Raw genomic sequence first — 21,489 nt, forward strand, 5'->3', positions numbered from 1 at the left:
AAATCGAGACTCTCCAGATGGTCGATCACAGTTTTGAGGTCCTCACCAGCCCGCTTCCGGGCATTTAAATCAGAAGAACTAATGATGCCAAGAAAATGGGCGTCATCGACCAGGCTTGCGGGACGTCATGAAGTGTCACACGTGTCGGGGGTCTGCAATCTTGCCAAAAGCAGCAATGAAATGGCGATAGTACAGGCACAGACTCAAGAAACATTGGACTGCTATCCGAAGTGGCATTTTTCCAGCCGGCTTCAGTGTCAACTCGGCCGAGCGGAGAGCATTCAAAACCGTTGTCAGCCGTTTAAGATGCTTGTCAAACGTTTCTGAAAGCACAATGACGTCGTGTAAATAAACCAAACAGGTTTGCCATTTTAGACCAGCAAGTACGGTGTCCATCATTTGCAGGAACGTCGCAGGCACTGAACACAGACTGGAGGACAATACTTTAAATTCATATAAGCTATCGGGGGTGACAAAGGTAGTCTGTTTCCCGATCGCGCTCATCAACGTCTATCTGCCAATAGCCACTTTTAAAGTCAATGGAGGAAGATAACTTGACGTTGCGAAGTCGGTCGATCGAATCGTCGATACGGGGAAGTGGATATACGTCCTTTTTATTATGTCATTCAGTTTGCTGTAGTTACCGAAAAAGCGTAGCGTGCCGTCCTTTTTCTTAACCAGCACCACTGGCGACGACCATGGACTTTTACACGGCTGAATAACGCCATCCTGAAGCATTTCCTGTACATGTGTCCGGATTGGTTCACGTTTTTTGGTCGAATAGGCCGGGAACCGTCAGACGTTAAGATGCGATGCTTGGTGACAGACGTTTGCCGGAGTTCCGATGATGAGGCAAGCATGGGATGTACTCCAGCAGTTAGGCGCCCAGGTCCCATTGTTGACAGACCAAATGGTCACTGCTAACATCGATATGGGAGAGATCCCCCCAGAGGATCATTAATGTCGGACACAAAGCATTCGGAAACTTCGTTTAACACTTCGACAAACGCGATGACAGAGAGCGATAGAGATGGCGAGATTCACTCGTGAAGGTCGTGACTAGAAGCTAAGAGCGACTATTGCTTGAGAATAATCAACCTTCGAGCTGCACAGATGCCGTGAGAAAACAAACGCGCACCGTTTCCTTCGGCAATTATCAGCCCGTCACGTAGCACAACACTCACTGAAATGCTGCAGCGGGTATGTATCGAAATGTACTCGGCTGAAACTCGTAGGGCGTGTGCACGTTGGCCGTTCGTGAGGCTGGCAGCCGCTTTCTCCGTTGAGAATGAAATCGTTTGCTGTCGGAGATCGATGATGGCGCCATATTTCCGCGGGAACTCAGCATCGAGAATCAAATCATGAGAACATTCCTAGGGAATGGCGCAACGGACAAGAAAAGTTGCCGTACCAATCTGGATTCTTGACATTCACTGTCTAATAGGAGCAATTACATGCCCCCCAGACGTAGTAGTGAGCAAAAGTGGAGAGACCATGCCCATTGAGAAAACTATCCTCCAGTTTTTCTGACAGTGAAACCGTTATTTCTGAGATATGCATAAGGTACTCTCCTTAATATAACTTCCCATCTTGCCTAAGCAATTTTCTCTAGCGCATCTTTTTATACCGAAAAAAAAAAGCAATTGTAGCGGTTAATGTGGTCTCTCCACTTTTGCTCACGGGTGTACGTATTGATGTAGCCGGGGTTCGGGGGCCTAGGCTTCATCGGAGTCGAACCATGAGGAGCCGGGATGAAGGAGCAGGAGCAGCCAGGGAGGAGCGGCAAAGAGCGTTTTATACAACTTTTTACATGATGAGATATTTACAGGTCAAGAGAGGAAAACGAAGCTGTCTGTGGAGACAATTTTCACCGCTTAAATACAGTCGGTTGTCCCCACTTCCCTAGCTGGGGAAACAAGGTTCAGTCGGTGAAGTTCAATCACTAAGGCACAAGAGATCACTGGAGGTGTCGCCCACTGCCGATGGTGGCGCTCGAACCTCCTCTCACATCTTTCGGTGGCGAAGGCAAACTTCTTCGACGTCGATGACGATCTTGTGCTGGTGGTGGATATTCTGCAACAACAAAAAACATCCCGCGAAGCCGTCCGCTCGTGGCGGTCATTTCCCCCGCGTAATTCCGAGGAGGTCATCCGCTTGCCTCGAGAATTCGGCGAGCGGGGTCAATGCTGCTCGGCGACGCGCCTCTTGCCCATTCAACACAATGATAGGTTCCCTGTTGTCACCGCCGTGGCACCAAAGGGATAAGGCCCGAAAGGCTACTCGTCTCTATCCCGAAGGAGGGGAGGCGGGAAGGTTTGGTTGCCGCAGCCGGAAACAAAGGTCACTCCGCCGCCGTCGCCACCGCCTCGCTGCCCTTGACGGCGGTCGCTTGCCGGCGTGCAGGTTTCCCGCTGTTGCCGCCATAGGTGCCAAGGAGGTTAATGCCTGAAATGCGGGAAGGGTTGGCCGCCGTGGCCGGAAACGAAGCGTCACTCCGCTGCCGTCGCCGCCGCTTTGCTCCTTTGGTGGCGGTCGCTCGCCGGCGTCCGCTAGGTACGCCTCCATTTCCAGCTGCTGGAGTCTGCGCATACCTCGGCCGGAATCCCGGTCACAACAGCCTGTAGGTAATATTGACACTGCATGGTGTCAATATTACCTTCACAAGCTTGAGTTTTCTTTCTCTCGTGAAGATGCTTATACAGTGTAAAAAAAATTATTCTGTTTATTCTTTTCGTGTAACATGAAATCTAGAAGAGTAATATTTCACGTACTTCCGCTTAGGTCAGGTTAGGCTAGGTTAAAATAAGTTAGGTTAGGTACAGTACAAAGCGTCCAGCCACGGATTTCGTCTTTTACAGCTGCTGTTGTTCCATGTCCACTGCTGTAGAACGACTAGGAGCACTGAGACAAGTGTTTGCGACCAATCATCGAAAAGGAGCGGTAACCGAACTTCTTTATCTGTCCTGGAACGCTAATGATCATTGTGTGTTAACTACCGGAACACGGACAATTCGGGACGTTACTTAAGCATAGTGCTTCATCACGGTGCACCCACGGTAGTTAAAACGTACAGGGCAATGACTGTCACCTTGACATTCAAGAAGGGACTTATGTGACTCTGGAAAAAGTCACTCAAGAAGCACCTCTTATCATGCGCAAACTAACGGGCCCGCTGAATGACTCAGTAAGATAATCGTCGAAATTATTTAAGTATATTTTGACAAGGGCCATCTTAACTGCGAAGCAATATTTCACCACGTCACCTTCGCATACATTACCGCGCTCCAAAGAAACACATGCTTTATTTCATTTCAGCCAATGTTGGCGAAGCCATGACCGCGCTGGACGCAGTGCTTCTCCCTGATAGTGTTAGCACCAACTAAATGATATGGCTCGGGACGCTGTTGTAAAAGGTATTCTAAATCGTCTAGTGATATCTTGAGACGTGGTTGGAGGTATAGTGAACATATTGTGATGGTCTTATGTGCTATTAAGATGGCCGCTACAGCTTCAAGTCTGGTGTTAAGTTTCAACTCCTCAGCAGTGGATCCAGTTTTCACAACAATGGCTACATCACCCGAGAGTCCGCTGGACAGTTCCCGGTCCCGGTTGATGATTTTATAATTTTTAAGGAACTTTGTGTTCTGAGGACCTAACTTGGTTTCCTGGAAACATAAAGCCAATGGAGAGAATGTAGCCTGGACGTCATTTATGTCACTAATTATTTTGTAGTCCTCTACAATTGCAAAGTATTATGAAGGCCATCTTATTTTTTGAAAATGTGAAAACTAGCTTGTTTCGTTTGGCCCAATGACTCCGGGGCTGTCTTTTTTTTGGCGGTCAAAGCAGTGCCGCCGTCCGTCTGACGTCGACGCATAGCCCTGCGTTGGCTGGTGACCATTGCCTGCTCAGGGGCAATGGAGGACCGCCACCTAGATATGTCTTCTTTAGTGTTAGGCCTCGCCTCGGGGGGGGGGGGGGGGGGAGACTTTCAGGCTCGTCAACCCGGAGGGCTTCATAGACCGCTTTTGAGATAAAGGTGGGGAAGCAGCATGAGCCGCTTCCACCTGGGGCGTGGGTAGCCCTGCCTGAGGCTCACTCTCTAGGCCTGAGAAGGTGCTACCAGAATACCAGAATAATTTGGTTTTGCAGTGAACTGAAAAGCGGGAGTAGTAGCCAGTTTCTGCCGCGCTTCTTTATATGAGAGATTTTCTTTTGTTTTGATAGTGATTACTTCTTTTGCAGTTTTCTAATTGCGGTAAGATCTTGAGTAAGCAGGGTGTTCCCCTTCGCAGTTAGCACATTGCAATGTAGTTTCGGCGCACTCATAAGCTGAGTGTTCTTTCGAGGCACATTTCGCACACATTTGGCGACCGCGGCAACTCTGTGAGCCGCGGCCGAATTTTAACAGTGAAAGCACCGTCTAGGATTCGGTATGTAATGTCTAACACTTATCTTCAGGTAGCCTATTTCAATGCTGTCAGGGAGAGCATAGGAGGCAAATGTAAGGACAATGGGCTTTGTCAGATTTCTTTGTTTTCTGATCTTAATCCTCCGGACATTTACAATATTCTGATCGGCAATTCCAAACATTTTTTTTTAGTCGAGTGTATGAAATAATTTTCTGGAATCAAACCTCGGACAGTGTTCAGTGATCGATGTGCACTGTTCGAGACAGGTATGTCACCACTATAGCCAAACAGGCGAGTTGGTGGAGCATAATGAATATAAAACAGCGCAAAAGACAAACCCCAAAGCAGGGAAACGCAAGACGAGCGCTGACTCACAACTGAAAGTTTCTTTAAAGAGGGAGCACAATATATGGAAAAAGTGACCACCATATCATGAATACAAGTTTGAAAGAGCATGCAACTTGGACGCTAACAAATCTACTAATCTCGTTGACCCCGTCTGTGACTGAATCCTGTTATCCTTCACTGTACTATGTGATATTGCCGCGAAACCTTCAAAACTGTATTTGTTGTTTTTTAACAGCCGCCGGCATGCGGCCTTATCACTATGATTCTGACACGCGTATCAATCCTGTATCCCGTATTTCTTCATACTCGTTGTCGCGATACGACGCGTTATCATTTTTTTGTCGCGAACAATGCGCCGAGATTTGTCTCGAAGATTCCGATCACTTGCGTATGTTTCCACAATGTTCCAGGTTGTGCTAGTTGCAGTTTGCGACGCTATCTAGACTGTTCTAAGCAGCCTTTAAATTGAGAGTTGACGAGTGTGACCGGCATTCTTTTTTTTTCGACGAGCACGTTTGTTGCTATCGCCGTCGCTGAGTTGCTTAGTGCTTTTGCGGGCGCAAGTCAGCCCAATGAAGAGCTAATTTCAGTACCATCAAGCCTGTGTCTTCTTTTGGTGTCTACGGCCTTGTCACCACTACGTGACATCTGGTGAAGGTGCTGCCTTTTATCCTTCAAGTGAAGACCCCAGCCTTGTTCATGTTACCCTGGAGGACCAGCCAACAGGCTACCGAACCAGTCTCCGGCTTCAAGGGCTCCAATCTGAACACGGTCTGCTGCCGGACCCCATTCGATCTCGGAAGGCATCGACGGTGACAATGGCTCAGCCTACAGCACCGGTTGTCTTCGTCCAACCCCGTGAGCCCCCCTGCTCCCATGGACGACCAGATGAAGATGTTGGAGACTGGATGGACCTTTTCGACCGTGTGGCAGAGTTCAACGGCTAGAACGACGCTGCGAAACTCAGGCAAGTCTACTTTGCAATTCAAGGACATGCCGAGTTTGGTTTAAAAATCACGAGACGTTTTTCAAGGATTGGGAGATATTCCAAGCACAGTTTTTGATGGCCTTTGCAAGTTCTGTCCAAATAGAAAGCGCTCAGGCCCTCTTCCAATTAAGAACTCAACTCCCAAACGAGCCCGTCCTGGTCTACGTAGAGGAGATGAAGTGCCTGTTTCGCCGCGCCGACCCTAACATGACCGAAGGTGAGACAGTGAAATTCTTAATGCGAGGCGTTAAAGAGACGCTTATTGCAGGGCTTGTTCGGAACCCGCCGAAAACTGTGGAAGAATTTGAAAGTGAAGCATCGACCATCGAGAAGACATTGGACACCCGGATGCGCCACTTCGAGCGACCACTTCAACCAGACTACTCAAGCCGCTACCCCAGCGCATCTGCAAGCGGAGAGAATCTTCGGAACCTCATCCGAGAGATCGTGCGAGAGGAGATCCGCCGATTGCTGCCATCATCACAACAACCCCAGGTGACGACGCTCGCGGACGTCGTACGTCAAGAAATCCAGTAGGCACTGGGCGTTCCTGAAGCGATGACTCCGACAGCTCCAGTGCATGAACCAGCAGCGATGAACTATGCTGCTGCATTACGTCGTCCTGCACCCCAACGCGACCTCCCAAGTCCTCGTCGCTACCATCCTGCCCCCGAAAGCCGCCCCTTGGCCCCCGCCTGCCAAGTCTACCAACGATCTCCAAGCCCCAGGAAATGCGACGCCTGGAGGACATCTAACAACCGACCGCTCTACTTCCCTTGCGGTCAGGCAGGACATATCCCTTGTCACCGCCCGTACAGACGGATCGGCCTCCACGGTTTCGCTGTCGACGCCCCACGACCCCGTCCTGGTGAGCGACCACAGGAAATCAACAAATTCCTGCGCAGCAGAGAGCACTCGTCGCCAAGGCATCTGTCACGCTCCCCATCGCCGTACAATGCCTCATATGCGTCGCCGGAACGCGGTTACTTGCAAGGACGGTCTCCTAGCCCTTGTAGGGGGAACTAAAGGCAGCAACCTTTGGAGGTGAGGTTGCTCAACGGCAAAATGACGAATGTCCTCCGCCGACGACGACCGCTAACGAAGACGCAGCCATTTCATTGTCGCTCCACACGATGACATCGACGACAACACGACCAGAGTTCAAGCCGACACCGCCGCCCAGCGAAATAACAAAGCTATGTCCCGTCCATGACGAAACGACGGACCCGAGATCGGACACCAAGGCCCACGTGCAATGCGAGGACGCGAATAAGCGACCTTGAAGTTGATATCGACGGTCGCAGAGTCACTGCCCTAGTAGAAACCGGAGCTGACTATTCAGTCATCAGTCGACCGTTAGCCTCTCAGCTCAGGAAAGTTACCACCGCTTGGGATGGCCCGCTGATTTGCACCTCAGGTGGCAACCTGATTACTAAATCGGGATGATGCACTGCAAGAATAACCGTAAATGGGCGTACGTACCCCACCAGCTTCGTGGTCTTGCAGCAGTGCTCCCGAAAGGAGATTTTAGTCATGGACTTTCTAAATGAACACAGGGTTATCATCGACCTCCGATCCAAGCTCATCAAGCTCTCTGCAGACGAAGACATACCTGCTACGACAATTTCGACGCAACACGTCGTTATAAACGTCCTCGACGGAGAATTGACCGTGCCGCCCCGATCAAGCGTCGCAGTCAGCGTAGGTAGCGCAGACATCGAAACCGCTGACGGCCTCGTCGAAGGAAATATCCAATTGCTCTTGGAACGAGGGGTCGGCATCGCAAGACGCATCGCGAAATTTCGGAAAGGACAAGCTCAGGTGCTGGTAACAAACTTCACCGAAGAATACCAGCATCTCAACAAGGGCACGACGATCGCTTTTTCGACGAATTAGCGGACCTCAAAGACGTATTCGCCCTCCACGACCAACCACTGCAAGACGCACCGGACCAATTCAGTCCGCCCACATTTGACATCAACCCGGCATTGACCCACTGCAGGAATTAAAGACCAGATTCGCACTCTTCTTCAAAGCTACAGGGAGTGCTTCTCGTCCTCATCGAAGGTACGACAAACACCACTGGCGAAGCACTGCATTATAGCGGCCGAACACGCCCGACCTCTGCGCCAAAGCCCTTATCATGTATTCCCGCAAAAACGCCAAGCCATGCGCGATCAAGTTGAGGAAATGCTGCGTGATGAAGTAATCCAGCCATCAAACAGCCCCTGGGCGGCACCAGTCGTTTTGGTGAATAAGAAAGACTGTACGCTTCGCTTCTGCTTTGATTACCGCCGCTTGAATAGCTTAACTAAGAAGGATGTCTACGCGCTTCCCCGCATCGACGACACTCTCGACCGGCTCTGCAATGCAAGGTACTTCTCATCGATGGACCTAAAGAGCGGATATTGGCAAATTGAAGTCGACGAAAGAGATCGCGAGAAGACCGCATTCATTTGGCCTCTGCTCCACACCAGCCCCGTTTCAACGAGCAATGGACACAGTCCTGGCAGGCTTGAAGTGGCAAATTTGTTTGGTATATTTGGACGACGTTGTTTTGTCGTCAAACTTTGAATACCACCTAAAACGACTGAAGACAGTGCTGGAAGCCATCAAGTCATCGCGACTAACGCCATAAGCTGAGAAGTGCCACTTCGCCTACGAAGAACTCCGGTTCCTAGGTCACATCGTTAGTAAGGATGGTGTTCGCCCAGACCGGGAGAGAACAGCTGCAATTACGCAATTCCCACTGCCTGTCGACAAGAAAGCTGTGCGCCGATTCCTTGGGTTGTGCTCTTATTATCGACGATTTGTCAGAAACGTTTTGGGCATCGCCGAACCGTTGACGCAGCTTATAAAGGCTGACGTACCTTCTAAATGGTAAGCGCCACAAAGAGAAACCTTTGACGGACCAAGCGCCGCCTGCAATGCCCTCCTGTACTTGGCCACTTTGATGAAAACGCCGAGACCGAAATTCACACCGACGCGGGCAGTGTGGGTCTAGAAACCGTTCTCGTCCAGAAGAGTGCCGGACAGGAGAAAGTAATCGCCTACGCTTGCAGGTCACTCACAAAAGGCGAAGTCAATTACTCGATGACCGAGAAGGAGCGCCTCGTGATCATCTGGGCCACTTTAAGGTTTTGTCTATACCTATACGGCCGACCATTCAAGGTGGTAAGCGACCATCACGCGCTCTGCAGGCTGGCTAATTTGAAATATCCCTCCCGCCACCTTGCCAAATGGAGCCTACGGCTTCAAGAATTTGACTTAACTGTAGTCTATAAGTCGGGCCGGAAGCATTCCGACGCAGAGCTGCTTATCACGTGCTCCCGCCGACTCTCCCTTGAAGCACGATGACAACACCTTTTTGGGACCGGTAAACGCCAGCAGTTTCGCAGAACAACAGCGATCAGACGCTGAGCTGGAAACGCTAGCCGATTACTTAGAAGGAAAGAGCGCTTCCCCTCCTGGTGTGTTCAGGCGAAATGTATCATCGTTCGCGTTAGCAATGGCCTCGTCGTGAAGAACTTCGCACCCAACAGGACCGCGCAACTTCTTGTAGGGCCTAAAAACCACAGGGCAGGACATTCTGCAGGCGTTGCATGATGAGCCCACAGCAGGTCATCTCGGATTTGCACGCACGTTGCATCGAAGCCAGGAGAAGTACTACTGGCCGCGACTGCCTGCCGACGTTGCCCACTACGTGAAGACATGTGAGTGCCAACGGCGCAAGACGCCGCCTATCAGACCTGCAGCACTACTAAACCCGATCCCGCCCTCAGAACTGCTCTTTCAACAAATTGGGATGGATCTCCTCGGCCCCTTTCCAGCTTCGTCTATGGATAACAAGTGGATTATCATGGCCGCTGACTACCTACCCCTTACGCCGAAGCAAAAGCACTGCTCAATGGTACCGCGACAGAAGTTGCCGAATGTTTTGTCGAACAAATTTTCTTGCGACACAGTGCCCCAGAAGTGCTCATCACGGACAGGGGAACGGAGTTTACGGCAGACAGCGCTCGTGTGTTTTTTCCTTCTCTTTTTGTCCTTGTCTTCTTTGCGCTACGTTTTCCTAAAATGCGAATGCACCAACTCGCCCAATTTAGCATTCTTGTTTACGGCAGAGTTGACGCAAGCCATCATGGGATACAGTCATACAAGCAATCGACGAACAACTGCGTACCATCCCCAGACCAATGGCCTTACGGAGCGCCTGAACAAAACGATCACGGACATGATCGCCATATACGTCAACGCTGAACACAAGACCTGGGACGCCATCTTGCCGTACGTGATCTTCGCATATAACACGGCAGTCCAGGAGACGACCACAGCGACCCCGTTCAAGCTTGTGTATGGCAGGGAGCCCACGACTACGCTCGACGCAATACTGCCGCACCTAACTAACGAGGACAACCTTGACGTCGCCGCCTACCTGCAGCGTGCAGAGGAAGCCCGAGGACTCGCACGGCTGCGTATTAAAGGCCAGCAGCGCACCGGCAGCCGACGATACAACTTACGATGACGCCGCGCAGAGTATATCCAGGAGATCAAGTGTGGGTTTGGACACCGATTTGCCGTCGCGGACTAAGTGAAAAGTTGTTGCGTCGATACTTTGGGCCGTACAAAATCATTCGCCGCGTCGGACCACTGGACTATGAAGTCATTCCCGACGGAACGTCAGCATCACGACGGCGACGCGCACGGCCAGACATCGTACATGTTGTTTGCCTGAAGCCTTATTACGCGCATTAATGATTCCCTGATGTTTAAACTTTGTAATGTTTCAATTTAAGTTGCTTTGTTTATTTTGAAACATTGAGGCGACGTTTTTTTAAGGGGGGAGTAATGCCGCGAAACCTTCAAAACTAGTTGTTTTTTAACAGCCACCGGTATGCGGCACTGTGATTCTGGCACCCGTATTAATTCTGTATCCCGTGTTTGTTCATGCTCGTTGTCGCGATACGACGCGTTATCATTTTCTTTGTCGCGAAAGATGTGCCGAGATCTGTCTCCAAGATTTCGATCAGTTGTGTATATGTTTCTACATTGTTCCAGGTTGTGCTAGTTGCAGTTTGCGACGCTATCTAGATTGTTCTAAGCAGCCTTTAAATTGAGAGTTGACGAGTGCGACCGGCATTCTTTTTTTTTTCGACGAGCACGTTTGTTGCTATCGCCGTCGCCGAGTTGCTTAGTGCTTTTGCTTGCGCAAGTCAGCCCAATAAAGATGTAATTTCAGTACCATCAAGCCTGTGTCTTCTTTTGGTGTCTACGGCCTTGTCACCACTACGTGACAATATCAGTATCAATATCAATCAGTAATTCAAACGACTTAGACGGGTACATTGCTTCGCTTGATGACATGTCGGTGACTGCTTTTTCAATTTATATTAAAGATTTGTTTTATTCACTTCCGCATGATAGAATTATGTCGTGCGTCGAGAGGTGCATTGACAAGGCAGGAGCTGTTGCTTTCCAGAAGGACTCAGGTCTACACGTAAGCGGCTTCTTAGAGTTGTTACACGTTTATCTGACATCTACGTACGTAGAATGGGAGAACGGCATCGTTTTTGCAAAACCAAGGTGTCTGTATTGGTTCGTGTATTGCGCCTGTGTTGAGCGATTTGCTTCTGGCAGAATGTGATAACTTGTTGTCTACACAATTGGATGGTTGCAATGCTATAAGGGTGGTTAGATAAGTACATGATTTTCTGATCTTAATTGAAAAGACAACGCGGCCATGTGACGAAACTATTGGCTGCATACCAGCAATATTTGAAGAATGATTGGCCCCTTTGATATTGACCCATAAAATGCCTCTAGAGAACCGCATACGGTTCCTAGACTTAAGCCTCCGTTTTGGTAATAAACACAGGTGCTGGGCTTATGAACCGAGGGGGGAAAACCACTTCTGTCGTTCGATTCGGCACATTCTAAGCTTGTGAAAAAAGGCATTGCTAGGCCATGCTTTCGCAATGCGTTGGACAAGTCCTGCTCTTACACGGTTGAGGAGAGCCTCATGAAGCAGTCAGCCCGTCTCGGTGCCGCCGGCTACCCAAGCCCTCTATTAGATTCAGTGGCGGAAGGCATCATAAAAGACAAAAAGGCGCAGCGTCCAGTGTTCTGCACCCCTGAGGACCGGAGAGGCAGGAACAATAAAAAGAAAAAGGTTGTGGTGATACCCTATATGCATAGGATATCGCATAACCTTAAGAGGATCGCCCAGAAGACCGACGTAAAAGTGGTTTTTTCAGCCCCGGTGAAACTGATGAAGTTGTGTCATGCGACTAATCCTAAGAAGCCGAGACCCGGATGTAAAATAAAACATCAAAATTCATTTGTAGCACGCCAGCAGTCCGTTGTATATGAAATGAAGTTGTCCTGTGGGAAAACGTACATCGGCCAAACAGGCCGATGTCTCAACCAAAGATTGTATGAACACAGTTATAATGTGTGTAAAACCACATCAGGCTTTCTATCGAAGCATTTCCGTGAGTTAGAGCACGAGCTTGCCTGCAAACCTAACTTCTCGGATTGCAGCTTCCTGGTCAAACACGTTTGCAAAATAACAAGAGAGATTATCGACGCGAAGGCAATAGCACATCATCGATTCTGTTATCCGAGAAAGAGTTGCATTTCCTTGATGCGCGTAGGTACAACTGTTATTAAGGGTGCCGGGAGATCCACTTGTTATCTAACCTTGTTGTGTTCTTTTTGTTGGAGTTGTTTCGTATTTATTCTGACGCGCTCCTGAATAAAATTTAGTTGTAGGTTAAGCGCTTGTCCCTCTTCCTGTATGTGTGTTTAATGGTGCGCTGCCTAAAATCATGGCATACCAACTAGCTCAATTATTAGCTTTTCTCAATAGCCAAAGAAATCCCCAAATTCTTTATGTACACACTCTGTGTTGATGATCTCCAAATTTCATGCACTTCAACTAATATATCGAAGTGAGCGGCAAATACAAATAACAATAAAAAGACTAGCTATGTGAGCAGATAAAAATAGTTTCCAGCTAAATCCGCAAAAAAATCAAATGAGGCTTGCGCACCGCCCCAAACCTACCCTTAACAAAACCATACGTCCTGTAAAAAACGTGCATGAACTTCTCGGCATTACTTTTCATAAAAAGTTACTGTTTTTACACCACATAAACACCCTCAAAATGAAAGCATCTCAGTCTTCGAACATATTGAAAGTACTCTCAAGAAAACCCTTGAGGTCCGACAGTACATGCCTTTTGCATATCTATAGATCCGTAATACGCTCTACTTTAGATTACGGAAGCATAGTCTACGGTTCAGTGGGACCCTCGTATCTGAAGCGCTTAGATCCAATACACAACATGGGATTGCGCGAAGCGCATATGAACTGAAAATAATGTCCCTACCAAAACATCTATGTTACTCAATAGTCACAGGCTGTCAATCCAGAAACCTCTTTAATAAGAAACCCCAAGCAATAAAACCGCTAATTTTTCGTTTTGAACAGGCATTCCAGCAACTAAACATACCTGATCCACTTCCAAATATTGCCCGGAGACCAAACCCACTGCCACCTTGGTACCAATTCCCATGTGTGTGTGACTTGAAATTTATCGCACTCTCCTAAAGAAAAAACACCGCATGAACACAGAGCACAAGAGTTCTTTGCACTGAATTAAAAATGCAAATATTATACAGCATTCTATACATATGTTCCGAAGACAGCACTTTACACTGGATGTGCTGTAATACAAGAGAAATTGGAGAAAATAGAACAGTTACCCAAGTATTCATCGGTTTTCACAACTGAATGTCATGCCATTTTTGTGGCAGTAGAAGAAACATTAAAGAAAAGTATTGGAAGAAGCATCATTTATATAGATTGCTTGAGTGTAACCACAGCCCTGCATCACAAAAATGCTGCGAAATCATTAATTACAAACATAATACAAAATGTAATAGATGCAGAAAAAAGGACCCGTCAATAAAGTTTTGATGGGCACCAAGCCATGCTGGAATCAGCGGCAACGAGAGAGCTGACACATGTGCCGCAGCAGCCCGTAACGCTGAAATAAAACTCGTAAACATGCCGCATAGAGGTGTTATGGTGTTATAAAACTCATTAAGGAAAAAATTAGAGGCAAATTTCAGGCTTTATGAAACAAACGAACAATAAATTACACTTGTCAAACCAGTCGACGAAGAATGGACATCGCGCAGCCATCCGAAACGCCTAGTTAAGTCACTCTATGTCGTCTGCGCATCGGACATGCGCACCTAACACATGGCTTCATTCTAAAAAAAAATACACCTTTATGTGAAAAGTGTGGAGTTGAACTAACAATAAATTACAGTTTACTCTCATGCACTAAACTAGAGCAACTGAGAAAAACAATTTACAACGTTTTACAAGGAACAGATCCCGTTTCATTCTAGCCTGCTTTTGGGAAAAGGTGCAATGGTAGAAACTTCTCATGTCTTTGAATTTCTAAAAGAGCCAAAGCTCCTAATCAAGCTATAAAACCTTGAAAATATTGTTACGAAGCGGCAAGCCGATGAAGACAGGAGACAGAACATGACCGATGACGATGGTAGATGACGTTTAATGAATGTTCGCGGGCCTAGCGCGAGCGCTCCTGCCCGCGCCACTGCCCGCTTCTTCTTCCTTGTCGTCCGTAACATGACCCGGTGCCACCGAGCGATCGTCCCGATCGTGGACGAGGAAGTTTAGCGATGTTAATGATTTTATGGCATGATGATGGGCGTGTCTGGATGCTTGAAGAAGAAGAGGAAGAAGGAAGAATAGAACGGCTTGCCGGTACGATGTCTGATGCGTGGATGATCCGCCTCCCTTGGAGCTGTCAACCATCCGTCACCAGAGTCCATGGGACCGATGGCTCGAGGTGACGTCGGGCAGCTTGGGCGGGGGTTGCGTGTTCGTGTCCATCGGTTCCTTCGGGTCATTCGGGTATTTCGGGTCCTTCATCTCGGTTCTGATCGGTATGTCTGTTCTCCTTGTCTTCAGGTCCGGGCTAGGGGCTGGGCGGTGGTAGTTGGTCAGGTCTGGACTTGAAGGGCTGGGGCGAAGCTGCTCGGCGATGTCCCTGGGCCCTCGGTGATGGTCCCGGCTTGAAGATGGCGTCCATGCTCCAAGGCGAGGATGGGGATGCCGTACGCCGCACCTCCACCAAATGTTACGAAGCGGCAAGCCGATGAAGACAGGAGACAGAACATGACCGATGACGATGGTAGATGACGTTTAATGAATGTTCGCGGGCCTAGCGCGAGCGCTCCTGCCCGGGCCACTGCCCGCTCCTTCTTCCTTGTCGTCCGTAACAATATATATAAGTCCTTTTCAGAAAGTAAAAACAAACCACCCTGTTTTGGCGCATGATGGCCATAGTTGCTTATGCGTCAAAAACCTCAACACAACTTAAAAGACGATCTGCAGTAACATGTGCATACATCCTTAAAATTTGTTCTCAGCCAAAACATCTCAGTCATTCAGCAGTCACGAAATGTCCATCTAGAACATTTAACAACATGCCCCGGTTGATTAGGCCGCGACTCATGGGCTTAGACATTAGCGAAATGCCAAGTATTGCCCCAAGAAATAAGCCACTCCCAACATGGTACACCCTCCCAGAAGGCTTCGACCTCACACTAACGCAATTTCAGAAAACATGCACACCACATGAGCATATTCTGCAAGAATACCTGGCATTAAAAAAAACTCAAAAGAGGACATTGTATTTCATACAGACGGCCCACAAACTAAAGACTATGTTGGTAGTACAAGATAAAACAGATAGAAAATAATGCGACTGCATCAGTGTGCGTCAATTTTTACGGCCGAATGCTTCGCTGCTTGTGTTGCGTGGAGAAAATATTGGATGCGAACATCAAAAACAGCATCAATTACAAAGATTCATTAGGCGTCATCACTGCAATTAACTCCAAAAATGCTTTTAAACCGCTGATGGGAAACATAAAGCACAACATAGTAAAGGTTACAACACGAAAACATACTATAAAATTCTGCTGGGTACCAGTCATGTTTGAATTAGGGGTAATGAACGAGTAGATATATGTGCTAAAGTGCGAAAAATGTGCAAATAAGACAAATAGATATGCCACACTCAGATTTCATGAAGTTAGTAAGCAGAAATTAAGAGCTAAATGACAGGCTTCTTGGGAAAGTGAAGCAGAGAATAATCTTCACTCTGTAAAGCCCATTTTAGAAAAATGGCAATCACGTCAACATCAGAAACGATTCATCGAGGTAATTTTATGTCCTCTACGCATGGGTCCCACATACATCACCCATAACTTCCTGCTAACAAAAAAAGCAAACCTATCTGCAATACAATATACAATATATACAATAAATATATTCCATTTCATACTGCACTGCTTTAGGCGAAAAAGCACTGTTGATTTTTCCCATGTTTACATATTTCTGAAAAAAAAGCCAATGTTTTAAATCAAATATGAGCGACATAACTCTTGTCACCTGATAGATCGAACCTTGTGTTTGACGCATGATAGCCGCAGTTGCTTATGCGCCAGAAAACCTTATATAACTAACTAACCAAATATGGATTAACGCAGGGTGGTTAGCCACACAAGGGTAACCCAAGGTGTTTCTTTTGTTTTTGCATTCCTAAGAATGCAAATGTTTTAAATCAAATATGAGTATCATAACTCTAAGCCTCTCACGTAACAGCTCATCTAACCGTGTGTTTAGCGCAGCATAGCCGCAGCTGCTTTCGTGACATTAAACCTCATATAACTAAATAATCTAGCCGCCTGGAAGAAGGAAAAGCCAAGAAGAGAGGAGAGGAGAGGACAGTAGTAGTAGTAGCATAGTAGTAGTAGCATAGTAGTAGTAGCATAGTATAGTAGTATAGTAGTAGTAGGATAGTAGTGGTAGTAGTGGTGGTAGTGGTGGTACTGGTGGTGGAATAGTAGTAATAGTAGTAGTAGTAGTAGTAGTAGTAGTAGTAGTAGTAGTAAAGCCAGTCCACCCAGGTCCAGATAGTATGGAGGCGGGAAAGAATCCCGATTGCAACGCAACCGCACATGAAAATAGGTAGTGTGAAAGGTTGGCATAAGGGAAAGGGTAGTTGGGGCTTGATGGATCAAGACGGAATTTGTAGAGATATAGCCGTGCAGGGGTTATGAGTGTATTCAACTGTATTTGTCGAAGGATATGAGCCTCCCGAACGGGAAGATTAGGACGAGGGTCGGGGTAGAGCTTGGCGTCTAAGCGAGCTGCATTGTAATATTCGCAGATGGTGGCGCGAAGGGACAGTCTTGACCCGCCCACCAAGGATCTTAGCCAGGGGATGAACGGTGCCCGGTTACGAGTTTCACGGGCGAGTTGGTTCGACAGCTCATTGCCGTTAATCCCCGAGTGTCCAGGGATCCATCGGAGGAAGACGGGGCAGGACGGCAGCGCAACAAGTGCAGCCTCGAGCTCCGTGGACAGATGCTGTGTTCGACTTTTAGATTGAATAACACGGATAGCAGCCTGGCAGTCAGTGTATATAATATACTGAGGCACAGGTTGGAGAGAATGGAAAGTTTGAATGGCATGAATTATGGAGATGACCTCAAGCGAGATAATATCCGGAGGGTGGAGCAAGGGGCCGCTAGTGTGTGTGACAGGGTAGATAGACGAGGATCAAAGAGGACCTGGCTTCCGGACCCGCGAGGAGCCACATAAGAGGCTTCCGTGTAAGCGACTCCAAGGGTATTGAAGGGGGTACTATGATGAGGGGCAGCAGCATGTCGGCAGCTAGCATGCAGGACTGGCGACATATTGGCTGGAAGAGGAAGTATACGGAGGTTAGTGGCCTCTGGAGAGGAAGGAGTTGGCAAAGGGACTGGCTGGATGTGGGAAATGTTAGCCTGGTTGAAAAGCCAGCGTCCATGAACTGTGCCGGAGATTCGAGCTATCTGTCGGTCGCAGTAAAGCGAAAGAAGACTGCGAAGAGGATGAAAAAGCCCGGTTGCATAAAGCTTATGGGTGGAAGTGGTTATGGGAAGACAAAAAGCAAATTTATAAAGGTCGTAAAGAGCTGTTGCAAGTGTGTCTAGATGCCCCTGGTTGAATTAAAGATATGGTATAAAGTAAAGGAATTTGTTAAGAGCCAGAGTGTAAGCCCGTCCACAGGCGTGAGCTTCCCTCATGCCAGAGGACCACGTCACAACTCGGCGAAGTAAATGGGTGACAGAGTGACAGGTAGCAACTGCCGCATGGAGAGCCCGGACATTTTTGGCGGCATGCAGAGGCATGCCAAGAACGCGACATTGAGAAACTTTGGGGATTGTGGAGCCACCCAAGGTAAGAGAGATCAGTGAGTTGTGAGCTCGTTGATAACCAGAATGAGTCTAAAGTAGGAGTTCTGACTTCTCGGGCGCGGGGGACAGGCCTGCATGGTCGAGAAAGCAAGAACTGATACCCAATCCCTGCTGAAAGATGTCTTGAACATAACCAGGAGATCCGCGCAAGCACCACAGTGTGATGTCGGCGTAAAAAAAGTGCTAAAGATCGGGAATAGACGATAACTGAACCGCGAGAGGAGCGATGGTGATATTAAAATAGGTGGGTGAAAGAACGGCGCCCTAGGGGGTACCGCGGGTGAGATGGTGGGGTGTAGAAGCGAAGTTCAATGCTCGGAAACGGGCCCCCGCGATTAGAAAGAAAAGCTTGAAACCGCAGTCGGTGCTGGAAAGGCAGGTAAAACTATGGTCATGAGAGACGCAATCGAATCACTTGCAGACATAAACTGTGACCAAGGCATGAAGCTGGGAGCTACGCGAAAAAAGTATGCTGAAGTATGAGGAAAAGGTCCTGTGCAGGTACACGGGAACGAAAGTTGTAAACCTCGAAATGCCTACTGAGCCTAGTGAGCGCCACACTTTCCAACGTCTTGCCGACACAGGAGATCAGAGAAACGGGCCAGAGATTTGAAAGGGCTGGAGGCTTACCAGGTTTAGGAATGGGAGAAATAAGTCAGGAAGTACAGGACGATGGCAGAAAGCGTTCTTCCCAGGTGGTGCAATAGAGGTTGCAAAGGTTCTCTTTTGCGTTATCGGGAAGATTGCGAAGAGCGAAGTGATTCCATCTTCACCGGGAGCCGCCCGAGTGACGTTAGCAAGAAGTGCAGCTTCAAGCTCGCGCAGTGTAAAAAGGGCATCGAGGTCATTGCTTGCACAGCCTGTGTATTCAGGGTAAAAGGGGGACAAAGGGGGCGGAAGAAAAAGATCTGCAAGGGTTGCGAAAACCTCATGGGGAGACTTTGTGGCTAGGGCTTTAGCAAGAGTCGGGCCGGGGCAGGGGTGGCACCAGGGAGGGTTCGAAAGAGTCCAGGTTGATTTTTTATGGAGCACCGTGTCAAGACTTGCATATGGTATTCCAACGAGAATCCTCAAGCGTAGCACAATATGTTACGATATCGTCTCGCAACTTTGAAAGCGTGGTCTGCAGTTGGATGTTGTGGGGTTGTAGCCTGGCTGTTCGGAGAAGCTTTTTGCGACGCTTCCATAGCCTGATGAGATGGCGGTCGGGGTCAGAAGTGGGGTTTGCAGCAGTCTCTATGCGAGTAGAGGATGAAGCCGCTTGGAGAAGGACATTAGTCCACTCCTCATAGGACGTGAAGGAGGCAGAGGAGAGGAGACAGCGAAAGGACTGCCAGTCAGTGTGTCGAATGCGCTGCTTGCGAGTGGGTATCCGAAGAGGGCAGAATATGAAAATAATATAGTGGTCACTAAGAAGGGTATCGGCAATGGCTGACCACTGAGGTGATATACGACCAGAAGAGTACGTGAGATCAGGGGTTGTGTGGCGCTAGGAGTATGTGCCCGCCCTAGTGGGTACTTCGGGGGTGTTGAGGAGAGTGAGGTGAGCTTGCTGGGCCATGGAGTGGAGTAGGCGACCGGCACGAAAGGTATGCAGATAACTACATAGTGTGTGCGGGGCATTGAAATCGCCGCAGAGTATAGCTGTATGAGAGGGTAATGTGTTAAGAAATTTACCTAGAGCAGTGAAATGTGTGGGGTGAGTGGGGGGGGTTGTAGAAGGACAACAGTGCCAGGCTGAGGTAGGCCTGAGGAAGGTAGTAGAGGGTGCCCACTAGCTAGGATTGGAGCGATGAAGGAATTTCAAGGGCTGCTACCGAGAGGTCACGGCGAACGTAGATAGAATGTAGGGGTTTAGTAGCTATAGAGTGAAATGCCCGGTAGCCAGGGTCGTTAGTGGAGTAGCGAGTTTCCTGGAGAAGAATGAAGTGAGGCAGAGAGGGGAGAGTAAGAAGGTGCTGGTGTAATGGAGTGCGGTTGGTATTGAGATTGCGACAGTTGTACTGAATTATATTGCGGTCCTCCATGTTGATATCTAGCTAATTTGATTGCTCTGTGGCATGACATCGCGTTTCTTTGGGGGAGGGGGAAGAGCATCCGTGATGGTTTGAAGTGAAGTCTGAAAGGTGGAGATCAAATTAAGGATGCGTTCGAACTGAACTTTGACGTGAGTATTGAGGCTATTGAATTTGGCATTGATTTGGGTGATAGCTTCCTCATGGTGCTGGAGGTGGCGCTCAAGGTCAGACTGGTATTCGAGACAGTCAGCGACGACATTCTGTCTGTTTGAGAATTTGGAATGGATTGTAGTGAGTAGCTGATCCATGCGAGCCTCAAGACCATCTAGGCGGCGATCGATGCTGTTGAGATCTTGTTTGAGGGGGCGAGTGGCCACTTCAAATGTAGCCACACGGAGCTTGATGGTATGAATGCATTCTTCAATAAAGGACGGAGGAGGGGGCGAGTGGGAAACGAGTGATTGTGGAGTTGATTGGAGAGAGTAACGAGGCTTGGAAATTGGACGCATTGGAGATTGACGAGATGTAGAACACCCGAGCTGAAGCTGGGAAGGTGCCTGTGTTACTGCTGCGTAGGAATTCCGGGAGGAAAATAGAACGCGTGCTCGAGGAGGATAGCCATAGTTTATAGGGGGCTGCGGAGGAGCCGGCTGAGAGGCCTGGCGAAGGTTGACACGCTGTTGGTAGGCGTTCTAGCACACTCCTTGTTTTTCCGCTTATAGTAGGGGCAAATAGGGGCGAAATAGCACGCTCATTTATCTGGCAATGCCGGCACCAGGGCTGCGTGCACTCCTGGACAGAGGGCGGCGGGAAGGTGGGTGAAGTACACTTGGGGCTGTTAACAGTGGCACTAGAGCACTGATGTGAGAGGACAGGAGAGTTGTGAGAAAGAGGATAAGAAAGTGAAAGATGGAGCGGAGGATAGAAAAAGGCGACTGACCGGTCGGGTCAGGCCGGAGGTGCCGTCTATGAGAAGCATAGGCCAAAGTGGTGCGTTGTCTCCGCCGAGGGGCCTTTAAGGTCTAAAAAGGAGGAAAGAATAAGACAAAAAAGAAGATAAAAAAGAAAAGAAGAAAGAAGACAAAAGGAGAAGAAAAAGGAGAGGAAACGGAAGAAGAGGAAGAAAAAGAAGTAGGCATAACTCGGTAGTTGGTAGCGGCGAACGAACACAGCGAGTTTCTAGGACAGAAGGTTCCTTCGAACGATGTGATGGAGGCATATTGAATCCAGATGTTCGTAGAACAGAAGAATTCATTACAGCACTCACAGCTTTCTAGCTATCACTAGGTTCAAGCCATGTCCCCCCCTCCCAATTTTTTATGGCCTGCACCAATGAACGATTTCAGGTGATATATTGTTACAGTCCATATGAT

The 21,489-nt window shown here is 48.4% G+C and overlaps 1 pseudogene; it reads right to left on the reverse strand.

Moving 5' to 3' along the window:
• Positions 1-2,341: 2,341 nt before the first annotated feature.
• LOC146187084 (uncharacterized) lies at positions 2,342-18,735 on the reverse strand (annotated as a pseudogene).
• Positions 18,736-21,489: the final 2,754 nt, after the last annotated feature.

This window comes from Amblyomma maculatum, chromosome 6 (genome assembly GCF_055883805.1).
Source record: "Amblyomma maculatum isolate TAMU_Amacu chromosome 6, ASM5588380v1, whole genome shotgun sequence".
Classification (NCBI taxonomy): Eukaryota; Metazoa; Arthropoda; class Arachnida; order Ixodida; family Ixodidae; genus Amblyomma; species Amblyomma maculatum.